Raw genomic sequence first — 26,887 nt, 5'->3', positions numbered from 1 at the left:
ATGGCAGTGGAAGGTGAGCGCAGAGGGCCCCCCGAGTCAGATCTGCGAGTGGATGGACCATGTGGCCGATAGGCATCGGCCAACCGACTACGTAGAAGCTCCCTGAAGTAGGTCAGTTTGTCCTCCTTCTCAGTGGGTGTAAAAAAAGGCCCCCATTCTGGGCCGGTAGCGAGGGTCTAATAAGGTGGAGATCCAGAAGTCATCGTGCTGACGAATTTTGACAATTCGGGGGTCACTACGCAAGCAGCTCAGCATGCATCGTGCCATTTGTGACAGTGACTCGCTGGGACTACCTGCCTCCATCTCCACTGCATACTGCCACGGTGTGTCTGGGTCCTCTGTCTTGCCTCCCTCGTAATAACCCTCCATCTCCTCTGGCTGCTCCTGCTCCTCCTCTCCTGTCCAATGACCAGAAACACTGGCCATCTCATCCACCGTAAACTGTGATCCGCTCTGCCCCTCATCATCCTCCTCCAGTTCATCCCCCACAGGACTCATGTAGCCTTCTGATGTAGGCGCAACATCTCCATTGCCGTGACCAGCAATGTTTTCAATCATTTTTTGGAGTAAATGTAGGAGTGGAATTACGTCGTTCATGGCGTAATTCGAGCGACTAACAAGAAATGTGTCTTCCTCAAAGGGCCTCAGCAAACGGCAGGTGTCACATATGAGCTGCCACTCATTCACATTGAAGCTACACAGGGGAGTACTCCTATCTGCTTGTATCATCAAAAAATCTGTGATGGCTTTTCTTTGTTCGTATAGTCTGTCCAACATATGCAGGGTGGAATTCCAACGCGTGGCAACGTCACAAACGAGACTATGTTGTGGGATACCGTTCTGACACTGCAGCTCAAGCAAAGTGTGCTTGGCGGTGTACGAGTGGCTTAAGTGCATGCACAGTTTCCTTGCCATTGTCAGGACGTCTTGCAAATGGGGTGAAGACTTGATGAACTTCTTGACAACCAGATTCAACACGTGTGCCATGCAGGGCGAATGGTTCACACTTCCTTGTCGCATCGCGGCCACAACATTCTTCCCATTGTCGGTCACCATGGTTCCCATTTCCAGATTTCGTGGAGTAAGCCATACTCTGATTTCTTCCATAATGAACTTCAGCAGTTCCTCCCCTGTATAAGACATGTATTGTCCCTGCCCGTAGTTACAGCTCCACACATTGGCGCTGCCGTGCACTTTTGAACACACCGACAGGCTCAAGGACTGGCCCACCTTCTCTTGTACAAACTTATGCAGGGCTGGCACTGCCTTCTTCGCAAAGAAATTAAGGCTTGGGACTCTCCACCTCGGCTCGGCACAAGCCATCAAATCCCTGAAAGCTGCAGAGTCCACCAGTTGGAAAGGGAGGGACTGCAACACCAGCAACTTGGACAGGAGCACATTCAACTTCTGCGCCGTTGGATGAGTGGGCGCATACTGTTGTCTCTTGGACATGGCTTCTCCGATCGATTGTTGGCGGAATGGCTGACTACGAGCGGAGGAAGCAGGAGTGCAAGAAGGAGGGTTTGACACAATGCTCCCTTCGGCTGAGGTGGTGGAGCCTTGGCTGGATGACGGAGGGAGTGGATGGCCACTTGGTGATGCGGCAGGCTGGACCACTACCTCGGAGCCACGGTTATCCCAGGCCGCTTTATGGTGGCTTATCATGTGTTGACGCAGGGCCGTGGTGCTGAGATTGGGACCCTGGCCACGCTTCACTTTCTGCCCACATATTTTGAATGTGACTACGCTAAGGTCCTCCGGATTCTTTATGAAGAATAATCACACTGCAGAGTAGCTGATTTTCCCACCCGCAGTTCGCACTATTTCCCTGCTATTGGCGCCGTCTCCAGGAACCCCTGTTCCACTACCTCCCTGAATGGTAGCTTGCCGCAAAGCAGGTGGTCTCCCCCTGGCACGTTTGGCTCCTTAATTTCCACTACTGCCACCACCACGCTGATTGCCAACCGTGCTGCCGCCTTGCTGCCTCACAGACAAAGAGCAAATCTCTTCTCCTGATGATGATGAAGCCCCGGCTTCTGCACCCGGCTCCCAATTGCGATCGGCTTCATCATCATCAAAAGATGTTTGCACGTCACTGTTGTCCTCCTCGTGTTCCACAACAGTGTCTGCCTCAGGACCCTGAACAATTGAAACATCGCCTCCCACGTCACTCTCCGCATCACTACTTGGCCACCTTGCGGAGCAAGGGACGCATGTCTCCTCACATTCTTGGCTGCCCATTAGATGCTGACTGTCCTCTATTACATCGTCCTCGCTAAATAGTGGAGCGGAACTCAAAGCATGAGATACTTCTTTGGGAGAGGGAACAGCATAGGACAAAGGCAATGGGATTACGGGGACTGCTCCCGGGCAATGCCAACTGAGGGTTGTGTCTGAGGAACCCACCGACTCTTGACTAGGGTTGACAGATGTCGCTTGTGATGATGGGGATGAGTGTGCAAACCAATTGACGAGGAGAGATGGGTCGACGACACGACCTCTGAGTGTTAACGGAAGCTCAGGCCTATTGCTGCGACTCCTGCTGCCACTCGCCCCAAGTCTGCTGCCAACTCTGCCTGACGTATGTAGGCCTCTGCCCCTTCTCTGTGCACGTCCTGGCACTTCCTTGCCTGACATACTTAGTGCGTTTATGAGGGTATAGAACAGCAGCAGGCGATTACTTACGGCTGTCCTTTCAAAGTATATAGGCCCTAGACAGAATAACAGTTACTAAATAGTACACTCCTTTGTTGTATGTATGCCCTTTGCAATGACGAGCGCACTGTTAAGCGTATTTGTACGCAGGAAAAACTATTTTTTTATTATTATTCTTTAATACACCGGCAGGTGTATAACGTGTGGTATAACACTTAATTTAGCACAGAGACAGAAAAAAAGGTGGTATATGGTACGCTATTTGCTTGTATGTAGGCCCTTTGCAATGATAAGGCCACTGTTAAGCGTATTTGTACTCAGGAAAAAAAAAATTCTTTAATACACCGGCAGGTGTATAACGTGTGGTATAACACTGAATTTAGCCCAGAGACAGAAAAAAAGGTGGTATATGGTACGCTATTTGCTTGTATTTAGGCCCTTTGCAATGATAAGGCCACTGTTAAGCGTATTTTTACTCAGGAAATTTTTTTTCCTTTAATACATTGGCAGGAGTATAACGTGTGGTATAACACTGAATTTAGCACAGAGACAGAAAAAAAGGTGGTATATGGTACGCTATTTGCTTGTATGTAGGCCCTTTGCTATGATAAGGCCACTGAAAAAGCATATTTGTACTCAGGAAAATCTTTTTTTTCTTTAATACACCGGCAGGTGTATAACGTGTGGCATAACACTGAATTTAGCACAGAGACAGAAAAAAAGGTGGTATATGGCATGCTGTTTACTTGAATTTAGGCCCTTTGCAATGATAAGGCCACTGTTAAGCGTATTTTTACGCAGGAAAACCTTTTTTTTTCTTAAATACACTGGCAGGTGTATAACGTGTGGTATAACACTGAATTTAGCACAGAGACAGAAAAAAAGGTGGTATATGGTACGCTATTTGCTTGTATGTAGGCCCTTTGCAATGATAAGGCCACTGAAAAAGCGTATTTGTACTCAGGAAAACCTTTTTTTACTTTAGTACACCGACAGGTGTATAACGTGTGGTATAACACTTAATTTAGCACAGAGACAGAGTAACAGGTGAATAATGGTAAAAAGACACTAAAGTCCACACTAATATGACTTATTTCTGAACAGCAGCAGGACCCAACAGTGCAGCACCACCAAAAAAAAAATCCAGGGATTAAACCCTAAATTGCACTCTGTCACACAATTCTGAGCAGCAGAAGATTTGTGGAGAAAAAAAAACTCAATAGAGCTGAAAAATGAGGAGATAAGATGCTTCAGAAAGTTCAGGCAGCTTGTTTATCTGTATGAGGCAGCTGACAGCTATCTGCCCCTCTCTGCTGCAATGCTCAATAACGTGAATAGGAGGTTTAGCAATGTGATTCAGGGTCAGCCCGCCTACCTTCATTCCCGCCGCTGTTTCCCGCCCTCCCATAATCCCCTGCCCCATGTACTCACATGTGGATCCGCCATCTTAGCTCTACAATAGCCTGGAACGCTGTAAAATGGAGTTTAATGAAGCGATTCGTGCGATAGAATCACGGTTATTTTCGTATTCGTTGCAAATCGAATTTTTCATGAAATTTGTAACGAATTCGGGTTCGTTAACTTCGATTCGCTCATCTCTATATAACACGCACCCTCATTTTACCAAGGATATTTGGGTAAAAAAAGTTTTTTACCCAAATATCCTTGTTAAATTGAGGGTGCGTGTGTGTACGCATGTGTATACCCCGATGCACTGTTTCTGACCCCGCAGAAGCCCCCAGGAAAGGCCGGGGGAGAGAGGCCGTTGCTGCCGGCTTCTCTCTCCCTGCCTTTCCTGGGGTCTAGAGTCCTGCTGCCGCCCCTTCTCTCCCCCCTGGCTATCGGTGCCGCTGCCCCATTGCCAGCGCCGATAGCCAGGGGGAGAGAAGCGGCGCCGGCAATGGGGCAGCGGTGCCGACAGACAGGGGGAGAGAAGGGGCAGGTCCCTTTGCCTCCCCCATCCCCGGTTGTATAATTACCTGTTGCCGGGGTCGGGTCCGCACTGCTGCAGGCCTCCGGTGTGCGTCCCCTGCGTCGTTGCTATGCGATGCACGGCGCGGCGCGATGACGAGTGACGTCACTCGTCATTGCGTCTCGCAGCGCATAGCAAAGACGCAGGGGACGCACACCGAAGACCTGAAGGAGCTCCTAAAAAGCTTGAAGAAGACCGGGAGAGCTGATTGAAACGTTGTTCCCTACACTCATGCACTGGGACTGCTACTACAGGCTACTATTTACTAGCGGCATTACCTACCTGGTAGAACTACCTATTGGAGGCATGAGCTACCTGGGGGCACTATTTACTAGGGGGACTAACTACTGGGGCACTGTCTACTGATGGTACTTCTTACTAGGGCATTACCTACCTGGGGGGCACTATTTACTGTGAGGATTATTTACTGAGGGGGGTATTACCTACCTGGGGGAAATAACTTACTACCTACTGGGGGCATTACCTATCTGGGGGCACTACCTACTGGGGCATTGCCTATAACATATCTGCTGGTGGCATTACCTACTGCCTGACTACTGGGATATTACCTACTTGGGAGCATTACTGGGGGAATTACCTACTAGTGTCATTATTGACCTACTGATGGAGTTCTACCTTAACCTTTTGGGGACAAAGGGCGTATGCTTACGCCCTTGTGTCCAGGTACTTAAGGACGAAGGCCGTGCGGTGGGGACCGGACCGGGGTGACTGCTGATATCGATCAGCAGGCACCCCGCGCAAATGCCCAGGGGGGTCATTAGACCCCCCATGTCAGCGATCGGCGCAAATCTCAAATGAATTCACACTTGCGATTTGCGCCGATTCTGGGTCATACAGGATCTATGTTGACCCGGTGACTCGGAATATAAGGGATATCGCGGTTGTCTAAGACACCCACAATCCCCCTGAAGGGATAGGAGTGAGGTGGCAGGGGTGCCACCCCTCCTATCCCTGCTATTGGATAGTATATAGTAGATCAGGGGCGTGGGGGGGGTTAACTTTCTTTTTCCCCGTCCTGCCCACCCACAATAGGCCGGGCAGAACGGGTAAACCGAAGAGGACCGACGGCATATGATCCACTTACCCATCCGGAGGCAGCGGGCGACGGTGATCGGCGGGCGGCGATGTCGTGCGGCAGAAGAGGACGGCTCCCTGGATCCTACTGAAGCCGGTAAATTGCCTAGCAACATCTGGAGCGCTACAGTCCGAGACCACTATACAGTGTTCTCTAACCTGAAGCCCTTCAGATGTTGCAAAACTACAACTACCAGCATGCCCAGACAGCTGTTTGGGCATGCTGGAATATGTAGTTTTGCAACAGCTGGAGGGCTACAGTTTGAGACCACTATACAGTGGTCTCTAAACTGTATCCCTCCAGATCTTGCAAAACTACAACTCCCAGCATGCCCAGACAGCTGTTTAAGCATGATGGAATATGTAGTTTAGCAACAGCTGGAGGGCTACAGTTTGAGACCACTATACAGTGGTCTCCAAACTGTATCCTTCCAGATCTTGCAAAACTGCAAATCCAAGCATGCCCAAACAGCTGTCTCAGCATGCTGGGAGTTGTAGTTGCGTACCTCCAGCTGTTGCATAACTACATCTCCCAGCATGCCCTTCGGCGATCAGTACATGCTGGGAGTTGTAGTTTTGCAATAGCTGGAGGCACACTGGTTGGAAAATATTGAGTTAGGTAACAGAACATAACTGAAGGTTTTCCAACCAGTGTGCCTCCAGCTGTTGCAAAAGTACAACTCCCAGCATGCACGGTCTGTCAGTACATGCTGGAAGTCGTAGTTTGAAACAGCTGGAGGTTTGCCCCCTCATGTGAATGTACAGAGTACATTCACACAGGCAGGTTTACAGTAAGTTTCCTGCTTCAAGTTTGGGCTGCAGCAAATTTTTCACCGCAGCGCAAACTCCTAGCAAGAACTCACCGTAACACGCCAGTGCGAATGTACCCTAAAAATACTACACTACACTAACAGATAATAAAGGTTAAAACACTTCTTCCTGTTCATCCGTGGCAGACACAATGGGTTAATGCATTTCTCATTAACCTGAAAACAGAAAAAACTCGCAAGCAGTAATAGAGACGACAAGTAATTAACACTGATTACAGGCCCAACCCTCTATATCCTATAAGTACACCCCAAATACACACAGACACTCATATTTTTTTCTCTTCTTGAAGACAGAAGACAGAAGAAAGAGACAAGTAAGGCCTCTAAATCACGGGTTTCTGTGATCCCTGGGACGGAGTGCTCGGGTGGATTTAAACTGGGTGTTTCCCGGTCCCTCAACCTTCCCGCTACCCTATAAGACTTCTCTGGGGTTGAAGGAGTGTACCTGCATGCCTGGATCACTGGGTAGGAAAAAAGCCAGTTGGGACCTCTTCTCCTGTTTCGAGGTAAGTCCTGATGTCCGGGGGCGACGCGGCGGCGAGTCACGGATGTAAGTATTCGCACGCCGCGGGGAAGCTGGGCGCATGCGCAGTGTGCTCGCCTATGCTATGAGCACGCAAATCCGTTCTGCGCATGCTCAAATTTCAAATTTCCGGCGGGAAATTTTAAAATCCGCCGGGAATGGACCCTGAACCCTACACTCTGCCAGGGCCGCAGATTACTGAGCAGTTCAGGTATTTGGCTTCTTTTTTATGGTAGCATATGTGTTTTTTTCAGGATGTCTGAAAAAGTAGGGGGGAAAAGGAAGAGAAAGTCCAAGCATGCAGCCTGTGTTAAATGCCTCCAGCCCTTACCAGACACCTGGGATATGGATACATGTGCATCCTGCAGAGCTTCCACCTCTTTACCTTCTATGGCAACCGGGGACTTTTTGGGCTGGCTTAAAGGGGAACTCACCTCGACCTTTCAGGAAGTTGTTGCATCAATGAAAGGGAAAAATAAGAGGAGTAAACCTTCTGTGGTGAGCCATCCCTCCCCGGAATCTTCGGATTCCTCTAGCGCAGTAGTAGTTTCAGACTCTGAGGAGGAGTCGGATGTGGAGGACATGTATCTTTTTCAAAAAGAAAAAGTACATAAGCTAATCTCTGCGGTTAAGTCTGTATTAGAGTCTGAAAAGGATGTCTCAGGAAAACCCGCAAAAGAGCGGCTGTTTTATTTTCCTCAAAGTCAGGGGAAGGAGTTTCCATCGCATCAGCTGATAAAACAGTGGGGAGAAAAATATTGTGATAAGCTGGAAAAACGCACGGATCCGGGAGCAAAATTCAAGTCTGTTTATAAGCTGAAACAGGCTTCTTGCTCGTCCTGGGAAAACCCACCTAAGGTGTACCTTGCAGCCGCTAAGTTGGCAAGGAAATCTGTATTTCCATCAGAGGAATCATGCCGGCTCCCGGATCCTATGAAGAGAAAAGCGGACGGCATTTGCAAGAAAACCTACTCGGCTGCGTCCGCAGCAGCCAAGGTGGCGGAGTCATCAATTCCTGTTGCTAGAGCTCTACGCGTTTGGCTGTCCCATCTCTCGCAGGACCTTCAGGAGGGCGTTGCCAGGAAGGAGATATTGAGTAATATCTCGATCATGAAGACAGCGGCAGATTTTCTCTGTGACGCCCCTTTGGACGTCATCAAGTTTGCCTCAAGATCCATGGCTCTGGCCAATGCAACTAGGAGGGCTTTGTGGATAAAGCAGTGGGATGGAGATATCCCCGCAAAGTACAGCTTTGTCTCATTGCCCTTCCATCCTTTGTCTCTCATTGGGACACAACTGAAGGATATACTGAAGTCCCTGAGTGAGGAAAAGGGAGAAATTTTCTCCAGTAAGAAGAAGCCAAGCTTCAAACCCTACAAGAGGAACTATAGGAGATCCCCTAGGAACCAGTATTGCTTTCGCCACCCTGAAAGGAAAAGGCCAAATAGAGGCAGACAGGACCAGACGGGAACATCAAAGAAGTCTTTCACCCCTAAAAATACAGAACAATGACGGGGGGCCTCCGGTGGGTGCCAGACTTCAGCATTTTGCGGATGTCTGGGTCCTCAGATGCCTGGGTCACATCCACCATAAAAAAAGGATACTCTCTAGAATTCAGAGAAAAGCCTCCAAACAGGTTCCTGATAAGCAGATCCTCCGATTCTATCATCCTGCAGTTAGTGGAGCAATTTCTTCAGAAAAAAGCCCTCGAAGAGGTCCCATCTACAGAAGAAGGAGAGGGTCACTATTCTCCAGTGTTTGTTGTTCCAAAGGCAGGAGGCGAATGGAGGCTGATCATAGATCTTTCTTACCCAAACGATTTCTTTGTAAAGAAGACATTCCGGATGGAGTCAATGAGGGACATTTATCAATGTTTGCTTATGTATTCTTTTTTTTAGTAATTTTTTCCTTACTTTTTTTTTGCTTATGTGCGACGTATTTATCAACTGGTTTCAGCCTGTTGATAATTTTCTTTCACGTAATCAATTTTTCCTTTTCTACTTTGGTAGTAGCTTTTTCTGCTCCATGTTTGAGCTGGAGTAAATTTAGTCAATTTTTAACGCTGTTGCGACTTTTTTTTGCGCAGTTGCGACTGTCGCAGTTAATAAATACCTAACTACCCGTAGTCCATTTTAAAATTATTACTACATAGTCAATTTTAGGAAAACTTGCTTTTCTCGCTTTCCAGTCAAAATGTCGCACGAAAAATCGTGTAGTCGCAGTTGCGACAATTTTGCGACAATTATAGTAAAGAAAACCTGACTAAACCCGTTGATAAATGTCCATAAATATCCTCAGCAGTCCTGAATCTTCAACCTCCAACCTCCAGCATCACCTATCTGGGATTTGCAATAGACACCACGAAAATGAAGATTCGCATCTCGGAAGAGAGGATCAGGAACATATGCCATTCATTGAGACAATTTGTCTCACTCAGAATGTGCTCCATCAGGCATGCCATGAGAATCCTGGGTCTTCTTACTTCCACACTGGAAGCTGTTCCCTGGGGCAAGGCCCATATCAGAGCACTCCAGGACCACATCCTGCACTCCTGGAACAAGGACCAAGGCAGTCTGGACTGCCTCATGGGTGTTCCCAGCACTCTCAAGACGAACCTAGGCTGGTGGTCGGAACCAGAAAAATTCTTTTCTGGCAGATCTCTCAAGCATATCCACCCAGTGATCATGACTACGGATGCCTCATCCACAGGATGGGGGGCCCATGTCTTAGAGACATGGTTACAAAGTACATGGGGCAAGGAAGACTCAAGACTGTCCTCCAACATGAGGGAACTGAAGGCCATCAAGTTGGCACTTCTACATTTCCAACCCATGCTTCTCCATCAGGCGGTTCAAATTCAGTCGGACAATCTCCCTGCTGTGTTTTAACCAGAAGCAAGCTACTACAGAGGGAATGTGCAGAGATAATGACCTGGGCAGAATCATGTCTTCTTTCCCTCTCAGCAGTCCACATCAAGGGGTCCTTGAACATCACAGCGGACTGGTTGAGCAGGAACACCATGCTCCCAGGGGAATGGGAATTGAACCCCAGAATATTCAACATCTTGGTGCAGAAATGGGGCCTTCCAGAATTGGATGTCATGGCCACTCGTCACAACAGGAAGACACGGAGGTTCTGTACCTTAGTAAGGGTGGACAACCCAACATTCTTGAACGGAATGTCCATCAGCTAGAATTGCAGGTTCATCTACGTGTTTCCCCCAGTTCCTCTAATTCCCAAAGTTCTGAGAAAAATTCAGAACGAGAAAGCAGAAGCTATTGCGATCCTCCCATACTGGCCTCGCAGGGCATGGTTTCAGATCTCGTTAACGCTTTCGAAAGGAGAATTTTGGAAGCTTCCAATCTGCAAGGATCTCCTTCTTCAAGCAGGGATGTTCCATCAGGACCTACCCAGATTGCGCCTCACAGCCTGGAGAATGAAAAATCGATGCTGATTCAGCAAGGCCTCTCAAGTGAAGTGGTGGATATCCTTCTGGATTCCAGGAAGCCTTCTACGAGAAAGGTATATTCCAGAATATGGAATCTGTACTCAGGGTGGTGTGAGAGATGTAAGATGTCACCTTCAGAAGTCTCATCACTACTTAAGTTCCTACAGGAAGGTTTTAATAAAGGCTTGAAACCCAACACATTGAAGGTTCAAGTGACAGCCATCAATTCATACTTGAATGGAGTCTTTGCAAATATCCCGCTAGTGTCAAGATTTTTTAAAGCCATCAGAAAGCTATGCCCAGCCTATCATGATCCTATTCCATCGTGGGATTTGCCTATGGTGCTTAAAAATCTTAGCGAACCACCCTTTGAACCAATGGAGGATGCTTTAATAAAATGGGTCTCTTTCAAAACAATCTTCCTAATTGCCATTATGTCAGCAAGGAGGGTGAGCGAGCTACAAGCTCTTTCTAGCAAAGAGCCATATTTAAGGATACTTACGGATACAGTAATACTTAGAACCATGCCAGGGTTCTTGCCTAAGGTGCCGTCAGAGGCTAACCTGAATCAAGAAATTGTTCTACCAGTATTATCCTCTGAAGAGAATAACATGCACCTCTTAGATGTAAAAAGAGCAATTACCATATACTTGGAGAAGATGGCACATTTCAGATTTTCAGAAGGTCTCTTCATTAAATTCCAAGGCCCTAACAAAGGGAAGAAAGCCATTAAAGCCACCCTAGCTAGGTGGTTAAGAGACTATCAAGATGTGCTATTCTATGGAAGGCATTCAATCCCCATTGACCCTAAGGACTCATTCTACCAGATCCACCGCAGCCTCTTGGGCAGAAAGATATCACATCCCCATGGATCAGATCTGCAAAGCAGCCACATGGGCATCACCTACCACCTTTATCAAGCACTATAGGTTGGATGTCACTGCCGCTCAGGGATCAGCCTTTGGTAAGAGTGTTATCCAAGGAGCAGGCAACATATAAGTCCTAACCCTCACTTATATACTTTTCACTGCTGGGATTGTCCCATTGTGTGCTGCCACGGATGAACTGGAAGTGGAAAATTTACCTTTCCTGAAATTTTCATTTCCTGGAATCCGTGGCAGCACAAGTATACCCACCCAATAAAATATATTCACTGCTGCATAAAATACGAGTGCCTGTGTGTATTTGGGGTGTACTTATGTAGAAGCAGGGAGTGAGAATCGAAGATCCTCAGAAAAAACGTGGTGCTCCAAAAGCGCTCCTTTACAAGGTAAGGATAACCATGGGTCTGGTGTTCGATAAAGCAATAAGTTCTTTATTCAGGCACAAAGATGCAGGGATAACGCGTTTCGAGGGGTGGAGACCCCCTCTTCGTCAGATCCAATACTCAGTATTGGATCTGACGAAGAGGGGGTCTCCACCCCTCGAAACGCGTTATCCCTGCATCTTTGTGCCTGAATAAAGAACTTATTGCTTTATCGAACACCAGACCCATGGTTATCCTTACCTTGTAAAGGAGCGCTTTTGGAGCACCACGTTTTTTCTGAGGATCTTCGATTCTCACTCCCTGCTTCTACTGACCAGACGCCCAGGACCGGTTCCCGGGACGGTGAGGTGCCAGCAGCCCTTTCAAGATCACATGTCCCTAGAGACCTGGGACCAAAGCCGATTACGGTGTTGTGCCTCGGACACAACGCGATCAGGTGAGCGCAACACCCTTCTTTTTCACCGTTTCACCACTGCTCAAGCAGAATCATGGCACATTAGTGCGCTTTTTGTCTGTTTCTTTTTCTTACATATTCGAGTATCTGGGGTGTACTTATAGGATATAGAGGGTTGGGCCTGTAATCAGTGTTAATTACTTGTCTCTATTACTGCTTGCGAGTGTTTTCTGTTTTCAGGTTAATGAGAAATGCATTAACCCATTGTGCGCTGCCACGCATTCCAGGAAATGAAAATTTCAGGAAAGGTAAATTTTCCAAATATACACCCCTTTACACTGGCCCCCCCCCCCCCCCAATAAAAATGAAAAACATATTGTACGGCAGTGTTTCCAAAACGGAGCCTCCAGCAGTTGCAATACAAAAACTCCCAGCATTTCTGCACAGCCAATGACTGTCCAGGCATTCTGGGAGTTTAGCAACAGCTGGAGGCACCCTGTTTGGGAATCACTGGCATAGAATTCCCCTATGTCCACCCCTATGCAATTCCTAACTTAGTCCTCAAATGCGCATGGCGCTCTCTAATTTCGGAGCCCTGTCGTATTTCAAGGAAATTGTTTAGGGCCACATATGGTTTATTTCCGTACTCGGAGAAATTGCACTACAAATTTTTTGGGGCTTTTTCCTTTTCCTCCTTTTACCCCTTATGAAAAGGAAAAGTTGGGGGCTACACCAGCCTGTTAGTGTAAAAAAAAAAAAATATTAACACTTACATGCTGGTGTTGCCCCATACTTTTTATTTTCACAAGCAGTAAAAGGCAAAAAAAGACCCCCAAAATTTGTAATGCAATTTCTCCTGAGAACGGAAATACCCCAGATGTGGGCGTCAAATGCTCTGCGGGCGCACAACAAGGCTCAGGAGTGAGAGCGCACATGTACATTTGAGGCCTAAATTGGGGATTTGCACAGGAGTGGCTGATTTTACAGCGGTTCTGACATAAACGCAAAAACATAAATACCCACATGTGACCCCATTTTGGAAACTACACCCCTCACGGAACGTGACAAGGGGTATAGTGAGCCTTAACACCCCACAGGTGTTTGACGAATTTTCATAAAATTTGGATGGGAAAATGGAAAAAAAATAATTTCACTAAAATGCTGGTGTTACCCTAAATTTTTCATTTTCACAATGGAAAATAGGAAAAAAGATCCCCAAAATTTGTAACCCCATTTCTTCTGAGTAAGAAAATACCCCATATGTGGATGTAAAGTGGTCTGCCGGTGAACTACAATGCTCAGAAGGAAAGGAGCGCCATTGGGATTTTGAAGAGAAAATTTGAAGGCCATGTGTGTTTACAAAGCCCCCATAGTGCCAGAACAATGGTCCCCCCACATGTGACTCCATTTTGGAAACTACACGCCTCATGTAATGTATTCATGGGTGCAGTGAGCATTTATGCCCCACAGGTGTCTGACAGATTTTTGGAACAGTGGTCCGTGAAAATGAAAAATTGAATTTTTCATTTGCACAGCCCACTGTTCCAAAGATCTGTCAAATGCCAGTGGGGTGAAATACTCCCTGCACCCCTTATTAAATTCTGTGAGGGGTGTAGTTTCCAAAATGGGGTCACATGTGGGGGTCCACTGTTCTGGCACCACGGGGGGCTTTGTAAACGCACATGGCCCCTGACTACCATTCCAAACTAATTCTCCTTCCAAAAGCTCAATGGCGCTCCTTCTCTTCTGAGAATTGTAGTTCGCCCGCAGAGCATTTTACGTCGTAACATGGGGTATTTCCATACTCAGAAGAGATGGGGTTACAAATTTTGGGGGGCATTTTCTCCCATTACGCTTTGTAAAAATTGTAAATTTGGGGGAAAAACTTTAGAGGATTTTTTTTTTTTCATTTACACATCCGATTTTACCGAAAAGTCGTCAAACACCTGTGGGGTATTAAGGCAAACTGGACCCCTTATTATGTGCCTTGAGGGGTTTAGTTTCCAAAATGGTGTGCTATGTGGGGTTTTCTGCTGTTCTGGCACCATAGGGGCTTTCTAAATGTTACATGCCCCCCAAAAACCATTTCAGCAAAATTCACTCTCCAAAATCCCATTGTTGCTCCTTCCTTTCTGAGCCCTCTACTGCGCCAGCCGCACATTTGACATACACATATTTCCTTACTCGAGAGAAATTGGGTTACAAATTTGGGGGGGCTTTTTCTCCTATTGCCAGTGTGGTAGCCCTTGGGGGGTATGGTGTAGTTGGGGGTGTTGCTGTGTTAGAATATGAGGGGTTAATTTAACCCTTGTCACTAATGACGCCAGGGTGAGGGGTAATACGCTGAGGTAGTTGCTAGGCCTATCGCCACCCTTCCCAGAAACGATAGGTGCGTGCAGAAATAAATGATTGTCCACGGCAGTGCTGAACTTGAACTTGCAGGAACTTTATTGATGAATTGCAGTACATTCAGTAACGGTAACAGTCTTAGTAACAGAGTCTATTATCAGCACGGCAGTGACTGACAGTTGCTTAGGACCGATAAGTTATCCTGAGATTAGTAGAATTAGGTTTTGCAGAGATCCACTGGATTTAGGGGTCTGTTTAGGTCCAGTGATCTTGCGGAGTAATAGGGAATTGAAGTAACTCACAGTTTTGTAATGATGGCCATTGCCGCAAGGCTTTGGTCTAGTGGTTGCCGATGATAGCTGCGCAGATCCGTCCTCATCAGCAGCCCATGAGGAAAGAGAAAGATTAATGGCCGCCGCTCCCTTATATGGGCAGGGCCGTTTTGGATTGGTCCATGTCAGCTGTCACTCACCGTTACAAAGCATGGTGGTCACCTGACTACCTCCAAAGGTCCTTGAGTAAAAACCATAGAGTTTTGGAATGCATCACGTGACCTGCAGGTCCTGCGACACTACAACAAGGTAAGTACACTTTATATACATATAGACAATTAGAATTTGAATAATTTTAATTATTAGAGGGGTGACTAGGGGCTAACTATAGATGAGGATCCCACTGGTACCTAGGGACTCTGACTTTGGGGACCTTACCACAAGGTAATGGATGCAATCCGGTACCGGGACACTACACCAGTTGTAAAAATTCAAAAACTGGGTCTACAAGAACATGCGAGTGTAAAAAATGAAGATTTTTAATTTTCTCCTTCACTTTGCTGCTATTCCTGTGAAACACCTAAAGGGTAAACACACTTACTGAATGTCATTTTGGATACTTTGAGGGGTGCAGTTTTTATAATTGGGTCATTTGTGGGGTATTTCTAATATGAAGGCCCTTCAAATCCACTTCAAAACTGAACTGGTCCCTGAAAAATTCAGATTTTGAAAATTTTGTGAAAAATTGGAAAATTGCTGCTAAACTTTGAAGCCCTCTGATGTCTTCCAAAAGTAAAAACATGTCAACTTTATGATGCAAATATAATGTAGACATATTGTATATGTGAATCAATATATAATTTATTTGGAATATCTATTTTCCTTACAAGCAGAGAGCTTCAAAGTTAGAAAATTTTTTGAATTTTTCACCAAGAAATAATTTTAGTATCGATGAAAATTTACCACTACCATAAAGTAGAATATGTCACAAAAAAACAATCTCGGAATCAAATTTATAAGTAAAAGCATCCCAGAGTTATTAATGCTTAAAGTGACAGTGGTCAAATTTGCAAAAAATGCTCCCGTCCTTAGGGTCACAATGGGCTCCATCCCCAAGGGGTTAAATGACCTACCCTCCACCCTATCCCCCTACACTTTCCGTTAACACACTTTACTTCCTTATACTATTCAGGCCACAAAGGGGGAAATTTTTGGGGGCACTTAAGGTAGGGAACATGTGGGAAATGTGCTAAAAAAAAAAGTGCAGGGCCTAATATGTTTGTTGTCTGGCAGATTCTGTGAAGATGAGTCATGGTTGGAAGAAGACTTCATGATGGTCAGAGCAAGACAGAGAAGGAAAGAGAAGAGAGTCAGTAGATGTAACTGCACTGTAATCACAGGGACTGCAGCACCAGGGTCACAAATATGAACAATATGATGATAATATGTATGGTGATAATATTCTTCCTTGTATACTGGTATTGTTACTAATATTGATCTCAGTATACAGGATTTGGTCAGTAACAGTATGATAGCAATATTTATAGTGATATTTCCTCCTTCTTTCCTCTTTCAACTAAAGGGCTCTTGTTTTTCTTGTTCTGTGTTTTAAAATATACAGTATATTTTTTTTTATAGACTATGGGTAAGATAGTGGGCGGGCACTGGGGGTAGACTTTGTCGTGGGCCATGGGAGGGGGCCCAAGCCTTGATCTGTGAAAGGGGCCCCAAATTTTTGATGGCAGCGCTGGGGATAACCATGGTGCTTTAGTGTATACAATATTAGCTTTTTTAGTGAGAATTGGAGCTAATGCCTTGTCTTGCTGTAATAACAGCTAGTATTTGTTGATGATTTGCTCAACTTTTTTATACTGGTTGTTGAACGGTAGAATTATTTTTATTGTTTTATCTTCTTTTTTACAATTTTTCGCCACAAAATATTCTTCCCTATTTTGTGCCCTGGTTTTTTCTAATGATTTTGTAGGTAGTTGTTCAGGATATTGTTTTTCTTTAAAATTATTATTTAGTCATATGGCTTCCTTTTCGAAATCCGATTCATCCGTGCAGTTTCTCTTCAGCCTCCCATATTGACCCTGTGGCACATTTAGTAGCCAACGTGGGAGGTGACAACTTGAAAGTAAGTTTTTTAAAATTATTAACCTTAATTGTCAATTCTAAAAATTCGACGTGCGTTCAACTTGTTTGTGGAGTAAAATACTAATTTAAATCGTTGCTATTAACAGTGGTTAGGAACATATTGAATGCCTCCTCAATTTTCAATGGTCTCCTTATGCTGCTGCCAACTCTAGGATGTGCCATACAGACACTATATGGTCTTCTCATGCTTCAGCCAACTCCAGGCTGTGTCATTCAGGCAATATATGGTTTACTGATGCTGCTGGGCCTGGGTCTGGGAATAAAAATGTTGTTATGGTAGCACTAGCTACCCAAAATCTTCAGTTTAAATTTCAGAATTAATCTTTTAATCTTAGGGATTGTGAAGCCCTAGTGTCTACTCATGCTGCTACCAACTCCTGGCTGTGCCATTCAGACACTATATGGTCTCCTCATGCTTCAGCCAACTCCAGGCGGTGTCAGTCAGGCAATATATTGTTTACTGATGTTGCTGGGCCTGGGTCTGGGAATAAAATTTTTGTTATGGTAGCACTAGCTACCATAAATCTTCAATTAAAATTTCAAAATGTATCTTTTAATTTTAGAGATTGTGAAGCCCTAGTGTCTACTCTTGTAGCTGCCAACTCCAGGATGTGTCATTCAGCCACTATATGGTCTCCTCATGCTTCAGACACATTCAAGCTTTTTCATTCAGCCACTATAGGGTCTCCTCATGCTGCCAACACCTCCACGCTGTGTCATTCAGCCACTATATGGTCTCCTCATGCTTCAGCCTCATCCAAGCTGTGTCATTCAGACACTATAAGGTCTCCTCATGCTGCCAACACCTCCATGCTGTGTCATTCAGCCACTATATGGTCTCCTCATGCTGCCAACACCTCCACGATGTGTCATTAGGTCACTATATGGTCTCCTCATGTCGCCAACACCTCCACGCTGTGTCATTCAGCCACTATATGGTCTCCTCATGCTGCCAACATCTCCACACTGTGTCATTCAGCCACTATATGGTCTCCTCATGCTGCCAACACCTCCACGCTGTATCATTCAGCCACTATATGGTCTCCTCATACTGATGCAACCTCCAGGATCTGTCATTGTGCCGCTCTGCAGCAGTGATTCTAAAAGCGATGCCTGTAATCTGCATGTCATACTGAAGAACAGCAACGTTTTCCTCCAACGTATCTACGGGATTCAGAGGCACTGGACAAACAAACTGAAGGGATCTCAAGTTTATTCACCCATGATGGGTGATGAGGCACCATGGGTGAATAAACTTGAGATCCCTTTAGTTTTTGTGTCCAGCGCCTCTGAATCCCATCAATACATTGGAGGAAACCTTTGCTTTTACATTGAAGTTGTATGTGGAGTGGCTGCAGGTACGTGGCTGCAGGTATTTTAGCCTCTTCAAAAGGCCTCATGATGTAATGGGTATCTCAGATTAGCTGTCAATTCTTTGCTCTTTTCCATAGTTACACTTGGTGGAGTGTATATTCATGTGGTAAGCATCACTTTTACTACATCTATTCCTTTTGAAAATGGTATCACACTACGGAGCGGTGTGTGTCTTTTTATATACTGAATAACAGTCTGATTTCACTAACCCAGCACATTCCATATGCATGTTAAAACACAGCAACGTGTTCTACACCCCTAATGAGGCTTTATGTAGGCCAGAAATAGCCATTTTTATATAGATTCGCCACAAATAAATTCGGATCTAACTGAATTTTTTCAAAAAATTCGACTTATCTGCCAATTCGAATTTTTCAAAAGTTCGCTTATCTCTAGAACTCAACATTGGACCACCTCTACCATTAGCACAAATCGGTGACAGACTTCCTGTCTACAGCAGACAGATGACTTTTAGAGCCAGTGTGACTTTACGCTAAGAATTGACAGCTAATCTGAGATACCCATTACATCATGAGGCCTTTTGAAGAGGCTAAAATATTTATGATATTCCTTCTGGAGCAAACACAAAATGATGATTAGGGAAGGGGGGGATAAAGTAGAGTTTACATCTGGCTGACAGCAGTATTAAAGGGTTACTCTGCTCCCCAGCGTGTTACTCCGCTCCCCAGAGTCCAGAACATTGAGTTCCTGAACACTGTATGCAGGCTTCCGTGTTCAGCGTTCAGGAACTCAATGTTCCGGTGTGAGGTGGAATTTTGCAGACGCTGGGGAACCCTTTAAATGTTCTCCTTGAGGAGGAGTTGGATGAGAAGGATAAGGAAGCGGAACCTGAGGAGGAGAATTGGGGAGGGAATTTGTCGAAAGGATAGGGGATGAGGAACCTACAGAATGATGATGATGCTAATGACAAAGATGAGGACCATGACCAACCTTGGCAGTATGGGACTGAGGCAGAACAAGCTGGGCTTTCAGAAAAGCTGTCAAAAAAGAAGCCCTGGAGCAGACAGTATGGGAGAGGAGGGGCACATGAAGGGGGGAGGATGAGAGCTTAGGCAGGGTTAACTAGGGGTTAAAGGTGGGGTGGCTAGGGGAGGGAAGCCAGGCAGAACAGGAAGTAAATTCAGTCCTGCTCTGGTGGAGAAAGTTGCAGCACATACCTGACATGGCTGCCGCTCCTCAGTCCCTGGAGGATCTCCTGCACGGGGTCCGGGAAGAAGCGCTGGCAAGGGGACCCGGATGGCTGGAGGCTCAGCTGCTGGGGGCCTCGGGAGCGTGATCCAGCATTCGGCGGTCCCAGGCACCAGTTACGCTGAGCCTTGAAGTGATCCCGACAGAGACTTCAGGGGACCACATGGCATTGAGAGGCGGTGGGTGGAGCAAGAGGAGACCTCACAGCGAGGCTGCGGCTGGCACGGATGTTCCACGTGCCGGCGAGGCCTGGTGTGCATTGCGGAGAAGGAGCGAGTCACTCGCGGCCCGTCCGGCTGAGTGGTGGAGGGTCTGCTGCTGTTTCCCGCACTGCGTCCCCGATGCAGAGGGTGGGGCGGCAGCCATCTTCTGGATCAGGCAGTGAGAAGGCTGTTGGTCTTCGGGGGGGGGGGGGGTATGGCGCAGGCCCCGCCCCCTGGGCTGCTGGTGCCATGGATTCCGCTCCGCAGATGTCGGACGCTGACGGGGATGGGGGATGACGGGGATGGGGGATGCTGGTGATGTTGCTGCTTCCAGGAGACCTGGTCAGCCTGGCCAGTGGCCTGCGGTTCACAGTGTGGTGGTGGTGCCATCTGCGGATGCGGGCCGCGGGGCTGAGGACTCAGCTGCTCCGCCTGCTGCTGCTGTCGGTGTTCGAGGACTGCCTGCTGGAGATACGGCTTCCGGGTCTGCTGCACCAGTGCGCTTGGGTGAGACGAACACCTTCTCCAGTTCTGGGGTTGTGGGGGGAGGGGTTGTTGGCGGGTTTGCATGTGTTAATGCAGGATGTGCAGGTGCTGTTGGAGGGGCGTGGGGTGCAGGTGGGTTCCCCGGTGGCGGCATGGTCAGGTGCGAGTCCGGTTCCTGTGGTGACGGCGCCGCCTGGTGAGGTGGGGGGGTCCTCAGGGCCTGGGGGGTGAGTGCGCAGGCTGTCGGTGCGCCTGTGGCGGCAGCCATGGCTCCGGCAGAGGGGGGTGAGGAAGTGTGTTTGGCAGATGCTGCGTGGAGGGAAGTGTATGTGTGCTTTGAGGGCCCGCTAGGGGCTCATTTGAACTAGGAGGTTAGGGAGCACATTTGGAAAGGGGAGTACATAGAAATGTTTTCCCTGCTCCCTCTGGAGAAGTTTAACTTGGATTGGGTTAAGCTGGACGAGTCTAAAAAGGAGGAGGAGGAGAGGCGGTGGTATCGCCTCATTCCTAACACGTTTACGAATTGGTTGCAGGCCTTCGCTATCCTCGCCAGTGTGATCGGGGAGAAGGCACAAGAAGATTGTTCCAGACTTTTCTGTTATCTTGATTCCATAAGGGAGGCATACCGAGTTTATGGCGGTACGGCCTGGCTCCGATATGACAAGCAGTTTCGTCAGCGGAAGGCGGTTCTGGCGTCCTTGCGGTGGGATCACAAGGACATTAGTCTTTGGATGCACTTAATGGCAGCCCCCAGACGGGTTGGTAGTCAGCAATCCTTTCTGGATGGGGCCGACAGCTTTGGATGTGGGTCCGGGCAGCCGGCAGGGGCAAGTAACGGTTGCTGCTGGCAGTTTAATGAGTGCCAGTGTAAGTTTGGCGAGTCCTGCAGCTTCCGGCATGAGTGCTCTGGATGCGCACGGGGGGGGGGGGGGGGGGACATAGCTTGTCCAGATGTTTCAAGAAAGGGAAGGGGGCGTCCAGAAGAAGGGCGACGCCAGTGATGGTGGGAAGGATGCTTCCCAACCTCGACCAGTACCCTGATAGGAGGATGGCTAGATTGTTGGCAGTGGGGTTTGCGGATGGATTTAGGATTCCGTGTGAATCTGCCTGTCCGGTGGGGTGCGCTAGGAATTTGGTTTTGGCGTTTCGCCATCCCGAGATTGTGCGGGAGAAGTTGTTAAAGGAAGTGAGAACTTCCGCAAATGTTCGCGAACTGGCGAACCGGGCAAACCGCCATTGACTTCAGTGGGCAGGCGAATTTTAAAACCCACAGGGACTCTTTCTGGCCACAATAGTGATTTAAAAGTTGTTTCAGGGGGACCAACACCTGGACTGTGGCGTGCTGGAGGGGGATCCATGGCAAAACTCCCATGGAAAATTACATAGTTGATGCAGTGTCTGGTTTTAATTCATAAAGGGCATAAATCACCTATTATTCCTAAATTCTTTGGAATAACGTGCTTTAGCCCCCCTTTAGGCAGCACATAGGTCCCCCCTTTAGGCATCACATAGTTAGATCACCCCCTTTAGGCAGCACATAGATTCCCCAATGTTAGGAAGCACATAGTTAGAGCCTCCCTTTAGGCAGCACATAGAGCCCCCTTTAGGCATCACATATTTAGATCCCCCTTTAGGCAGCCCATAGATTCCCCCATATTAGGCAGCACATAGTTAGAGCCCCCCTTTAGGCAGCACTGGTTTTATTTCACAGCCAAAAAAGGCATTTTTTATTTTTATTTGAACAACTGTCACACCAAATGTGATTTGCACTAGTGTGACAATGAGCAAAAAAGGTTGCCAGTGGAGTTCCCCTTTTAAGCAGAGGTCCCCAACCAGGGTGCCTCCAGCAGTTGCAAGACACACAGACTGAACTTATAGCCCTTTTAATACTGTAGTTAGTTGCTTGAAGGAAATTAAGTTTTACACCGGAGTACCCCTTTTAACCAGCGGTTCCCTCCCAACCAGGGTGCCTCCAGTTGTTGCAAGATACACAGACTGATATTTGAGCCCTAAAAAGGGCTTTTTTGGGTGCTGTCATTAAAGCAGATGTTAGACTAGTGCTTTAGGAGTAAAGTGGACCCTGAGTACACCACCTAGCAGCAACCTAGCTATCTCTTTCCCTAATACAGCAGGAGCAGCTTCTCTGTCCCTCCACTTTCTAAGCCTGCAGCATGCCGAATGAAAGTAAAATGGCATCCGTGTAAGAGGAAGGAGGGTCTGGAAGGGAGGGAATGCTGCTGATTGGCTGTAATGTGTCTTCTGACTGACTCTCAAGGTCAAAGTTTACCGCAATGCTAAAGTATAGGGGGCGAATTGAACTTCACATATGTTCGCCCGAACAATTCGCGACATCTCTGAAACTGTTACCACAACACTTTCCACACAGCGACAGTATAAAGGAAACACCGTAATCACACTGACATTTTTAACATAGAACAGATCTAGGAACATTTTTGCTTATTTTGCAAGCAACAAATTGATTGTTACTTTAAAGTTTTTAATATAACCCTGAATAGTCGTCTGTGTTTACAAATCATTCAACAACAAATAGAAAAGCTGAATAAATACATATTAAATATTAACCCCTTAAGGACCAAGGGCGTCCAGGTACGCCCTTGGTCCTGCTCTCCTGATATAACGCGGGGTTACACAGTAACCCCGCATCATATCACGTCGGGCCCGGCGTCATAGTGAAGCCGGGACCCGCCTCTAATAGCGTGCAGCGCCGATCGCGGCGCCGCGCGCTATTAACCCTTTAGCCGCGCACTCAGAGCTGAGCCTCGCGGCTAAAAGCGAAACCGAAAGTGGCCGGCTAGCTCAGTTGGGCTGTTCGGGATAGCCGCGGCTAATTGCGGCATCCCGAACAGCTGACAGGACAGTGGGAGGGCCCCTACTTGCCTCCTCGCTGTCCGATCGCCGAATGACTGCTCAGTGCCTGAGATCCAGGCATGAGCAGTCATGCGGCAGAATCGTTGATCACTGGTTTCTTATGAGAAACCAGTGATCAATGTAAAAGATCAGTGAGTGCAGTGTTATAAGTCCCTATGGGAGCTATAACACTGCAAAAAAAAAGTGAATAAAGTTCATTTAACTCCTCCCCTATTAAAAGTTTGAATCACCCCCCTTTTCCAATAAAAAAAAAAACACAGTGTAAATAAAAATAAAAATAAACATATATGGTATCACCGTGTGCGGAAATGTCCGAATTATAAAAATATATCATTAATTAAACCGCTCGGTCAATGGCGTGCGCGCAAAAAAATTCCAAAGTCCAAAATAGTGCATTTTTGGTCACTTTTTATATAATTTAAAAATTAATAAAAAGCGATCAATAAGTCCTATCAATGCAAAAAAACTTCAGATCACGGCACAAAAAATGAGCCCTCATACCGCCCCATACACGGAAAAATAAAAAAGTTATAGGGGTCAGAAGATGACAATTTTAAACGTATTAATTTTCCTGCATGTAGTTATGATTTTTTCCAGAAGTCCGACAAAATCAAACCTATATAAGTAGGGTATTATTTTAATCGTATGGACCTACAGAATAAAGATAAGGTGTCATTTTTACCGAAAAATGTACTACTTAGAAACGGAAGCCCCCAAAAGTTACAAAACGGCGTTTTTTTTTCAATTTTGTCGCACAATGATTTTTTTTCCGTTTCACGGTAGATTTTTGGTCAAAATGACTGATGTCATTACAAATTAGAATTGGTGGCGCAATAAATAAGCCATCATATGGATTTTTAGGTGCAAAATTTAAAGAGTTATGATTTTTTAAAGGCAAGGAGCAAAAAACGAAAATGCAAAAACGGAAAAAACCCCGGTCCTTAAGGGGTTAATAATAAGGGAGTGTTATACATTTTTCATGTGATAAGAAACAGATTTGTGTTGGTTATTTCAGGAATGGACTGCTATAGAGCCACTATTGTAAACTTTTACACCACCTGCAGTTTCTTCGTGGTGTGGCACTTACATTGCTCAGAGGTGAGGGCCGCTACGTATGTGTAGCGAGCAGCCGCTAGCTTACAGTCACGTGTCTCAGCACCTCTAGAGAATGCCAACTGTTGTTTATTAGTGAAAGTGCAGTAAGTATAAGGTCCCCCTTTGTGAGAATATCAAAGCATTGTGCCATGTTTAGAGTCAATTCATGATGGGTCCTGTGATGTTCTTTGATGTGAGAATGATTGGCAAAACCTGAAATACTTTTACTCTAGTATTTACTATGTGTTCATACATGTCCTATTAAAGGGGTATTCCAGGCAAAACCTTTTTTTATATATATATATAGACCAACTGGCTCCGGAAAGTTAAACAGATTTGTAAATTACTTCTCTTAAAAAATCTTAATCCTTCCAATAGTTATTAGCTTCTGAAGTTTTCTGTCTAACTGCTCAATGATGATGTCACGTCCCGGGAGCTGTGCATGATGGGAGAATATCCCCATAGGAACTGCACAGCTCCCGGGACGTGAGTCATCAGAGAGCAGTTAGACAGAAAACAACAACTCAACTTCAGAAGATAATAACTATTGGAAGGATTAAGATTTTTTAATAGAAGTAATTTACAAATCTGTTTAACCCCTTAAGGACGCAGGACGTAAATGTACGTCCTGGTGAGGTGGTACTTAACGCACCAGGACGTACATTTACGTCCTAAGCATAACCGCGGGCATCGGAGCGATGCCCGTGTCATGCGCGGCTGATCCCGGCTGCTGATCGCAGCCAGGGACCCGCCGGCAATGGCCGACGCCCGCGATCTCGCGGGCGTCCGCCATCAACCCCTCAGGTGCCGGGATCAATACAGATCCCGGCATCTGCGGCAGTTCCCAATTAAAATGAACGATCGGATCGCCCGCAGCGCTGCTGCGGGGATCCGATCATTCATAACGCCGCACGGAGGTCCCCTCACCTTCCTCCGTGCGGCTCCCGGCGTCTCCTGCTCTGGTCTGTGATCGAGCAGACCAGAGCAGGAGATGACCGATAATACTGATCTGTTCTATGTCCTATACATAGAACAGATCAGTATTAGCAATCATGGTATTGCTATGAATAGTCCCCTATGGGGACTATTCAAGTGTAAAAAAAAAATTAAAAAAATTTAAAAGTTAAAGTAAAAAAAAAGTGAAAAATCCCCTCCCCCAATAAAAAAGTAAAACGTCCGTTTTTTCCTATTTTACCCCCCAAAAAGCGTAAAAAACATTTTTTATAGACATATTTGGTATCGCCGCGTGCGTAAATGTCCGAACTATTAAAATAAAATGTTAATGATCCCGTACGGTGAACGGCGTGAACGAAAAAAAATTAAAAAAGTCCAAAATTCCTACTTTTTTAATACATTTTATTAAAAAAAAATTATAAAAAATGTATTAAAAGTTTTTTATATACAAATGTGGTATCAAAAAAAGTACAGATCATGGCGCAAAAAATGAGCCCCCATACCGCCGCTTATACGGAAAAATAAAAAAGTTATAGGTCATAAAAATAAAGGGATTATAAACGTACTAATTTGGTTAAAAAGTTTGTGATTTTTTTTAAGCGCAACAATAATATAAAAGTATATAATAATGGGTATCATTTTAATCGTATTGACCCTCAGAATAAGAAACACATGTCATTTTTACCAGAAATTGTACGGCGTGAAAACAAAACCTTCCAAAATTAGCAAAATTGCGTTTTTCGTTTTAATTTCCCCACAAAAATAGTGTTTTTTGGTTGCGCCATACATTTTATGATATAATGAGTGATGTCATTACAAAGGACAACTGGTCGCGCAAAAAACAAGCCCTCATACTAGTCTGTGGATGAAAATATAAAAGAGTTATGATTTTTAGAAGGCGAGGAGGAAAAAATGAAAACGTAAAAATTTAATTGTCTGAGTCCTTAAGGCCAAAATGGGCTGAGTCCTTAAGGGGTTAACTTTCCGGAGCCAGTTGATATATGAAAAAAAACTTTTGGCCTGGAATACCCCTTTAATATTACTGGCACTGACAATGCTTAATGCCATTATTTATCATGTGCTATAAATATATAACATCATTATTATTGTATTATTTTGGATAGCACAATATTTTCCTGAATCTTTGTTATTTATATAGTACCTGAAACACTTATGGGGTGGGTGCATAATAAATGTAACTATAAATTGTGCACTTTGAAAGTATATACCTTTGGGTATGTCCAAACAGCGCAAATTTGAAATGTGTTGCAGGGCTTTGCCTCTGTGTTGGTTAAACCCATGCACGTATTGTATAAACAAACTATTGATGTATTGATGGATTATCAGATTATATCTACATGTGTGGATATACCGTGAGGTCTCAGAGATCTCATCTAATGTTGTGTGCATTTTTCAATTGATTTGTTCCTTTTTGTTCTCGTATTGTTTTCCTATCAGCTAGTTAGGGACAAACTTCAAATGGCACCTAGGAATATTCTTGGAATTTTGGTCATTATTTTAGCCAAAATTAGGAGTGGTATTAGTCTGCCTGTAATTTACAAATAAAGCAAATAAAACAGAAAAATGCTCAAAATAATAGACTCATATGTAAATCCACTAAAAATTTGTGTGATGTGTATTTTATAAATGAAACTCTACTATTGGAGTTTAAAACTACAGCAGTAAAATGACAAACACTAGTAATGTAGCTCACT

Source organism: Hyla sarda, chromosome 1, assembly GCF_029499605.1.
Source record: "Hyla sarda isolate aHylSar1 chromosome 1, aHylSar1.hap1, whole genome shotgun sequence".
NCBI lineage: Eukaryota > Metazoa > Chordata > Amphibia > Anura > Hylidae > Hyla > Hyla sarda.
This window is presented reverse-complemented; position numbering follows the sequence as displayed.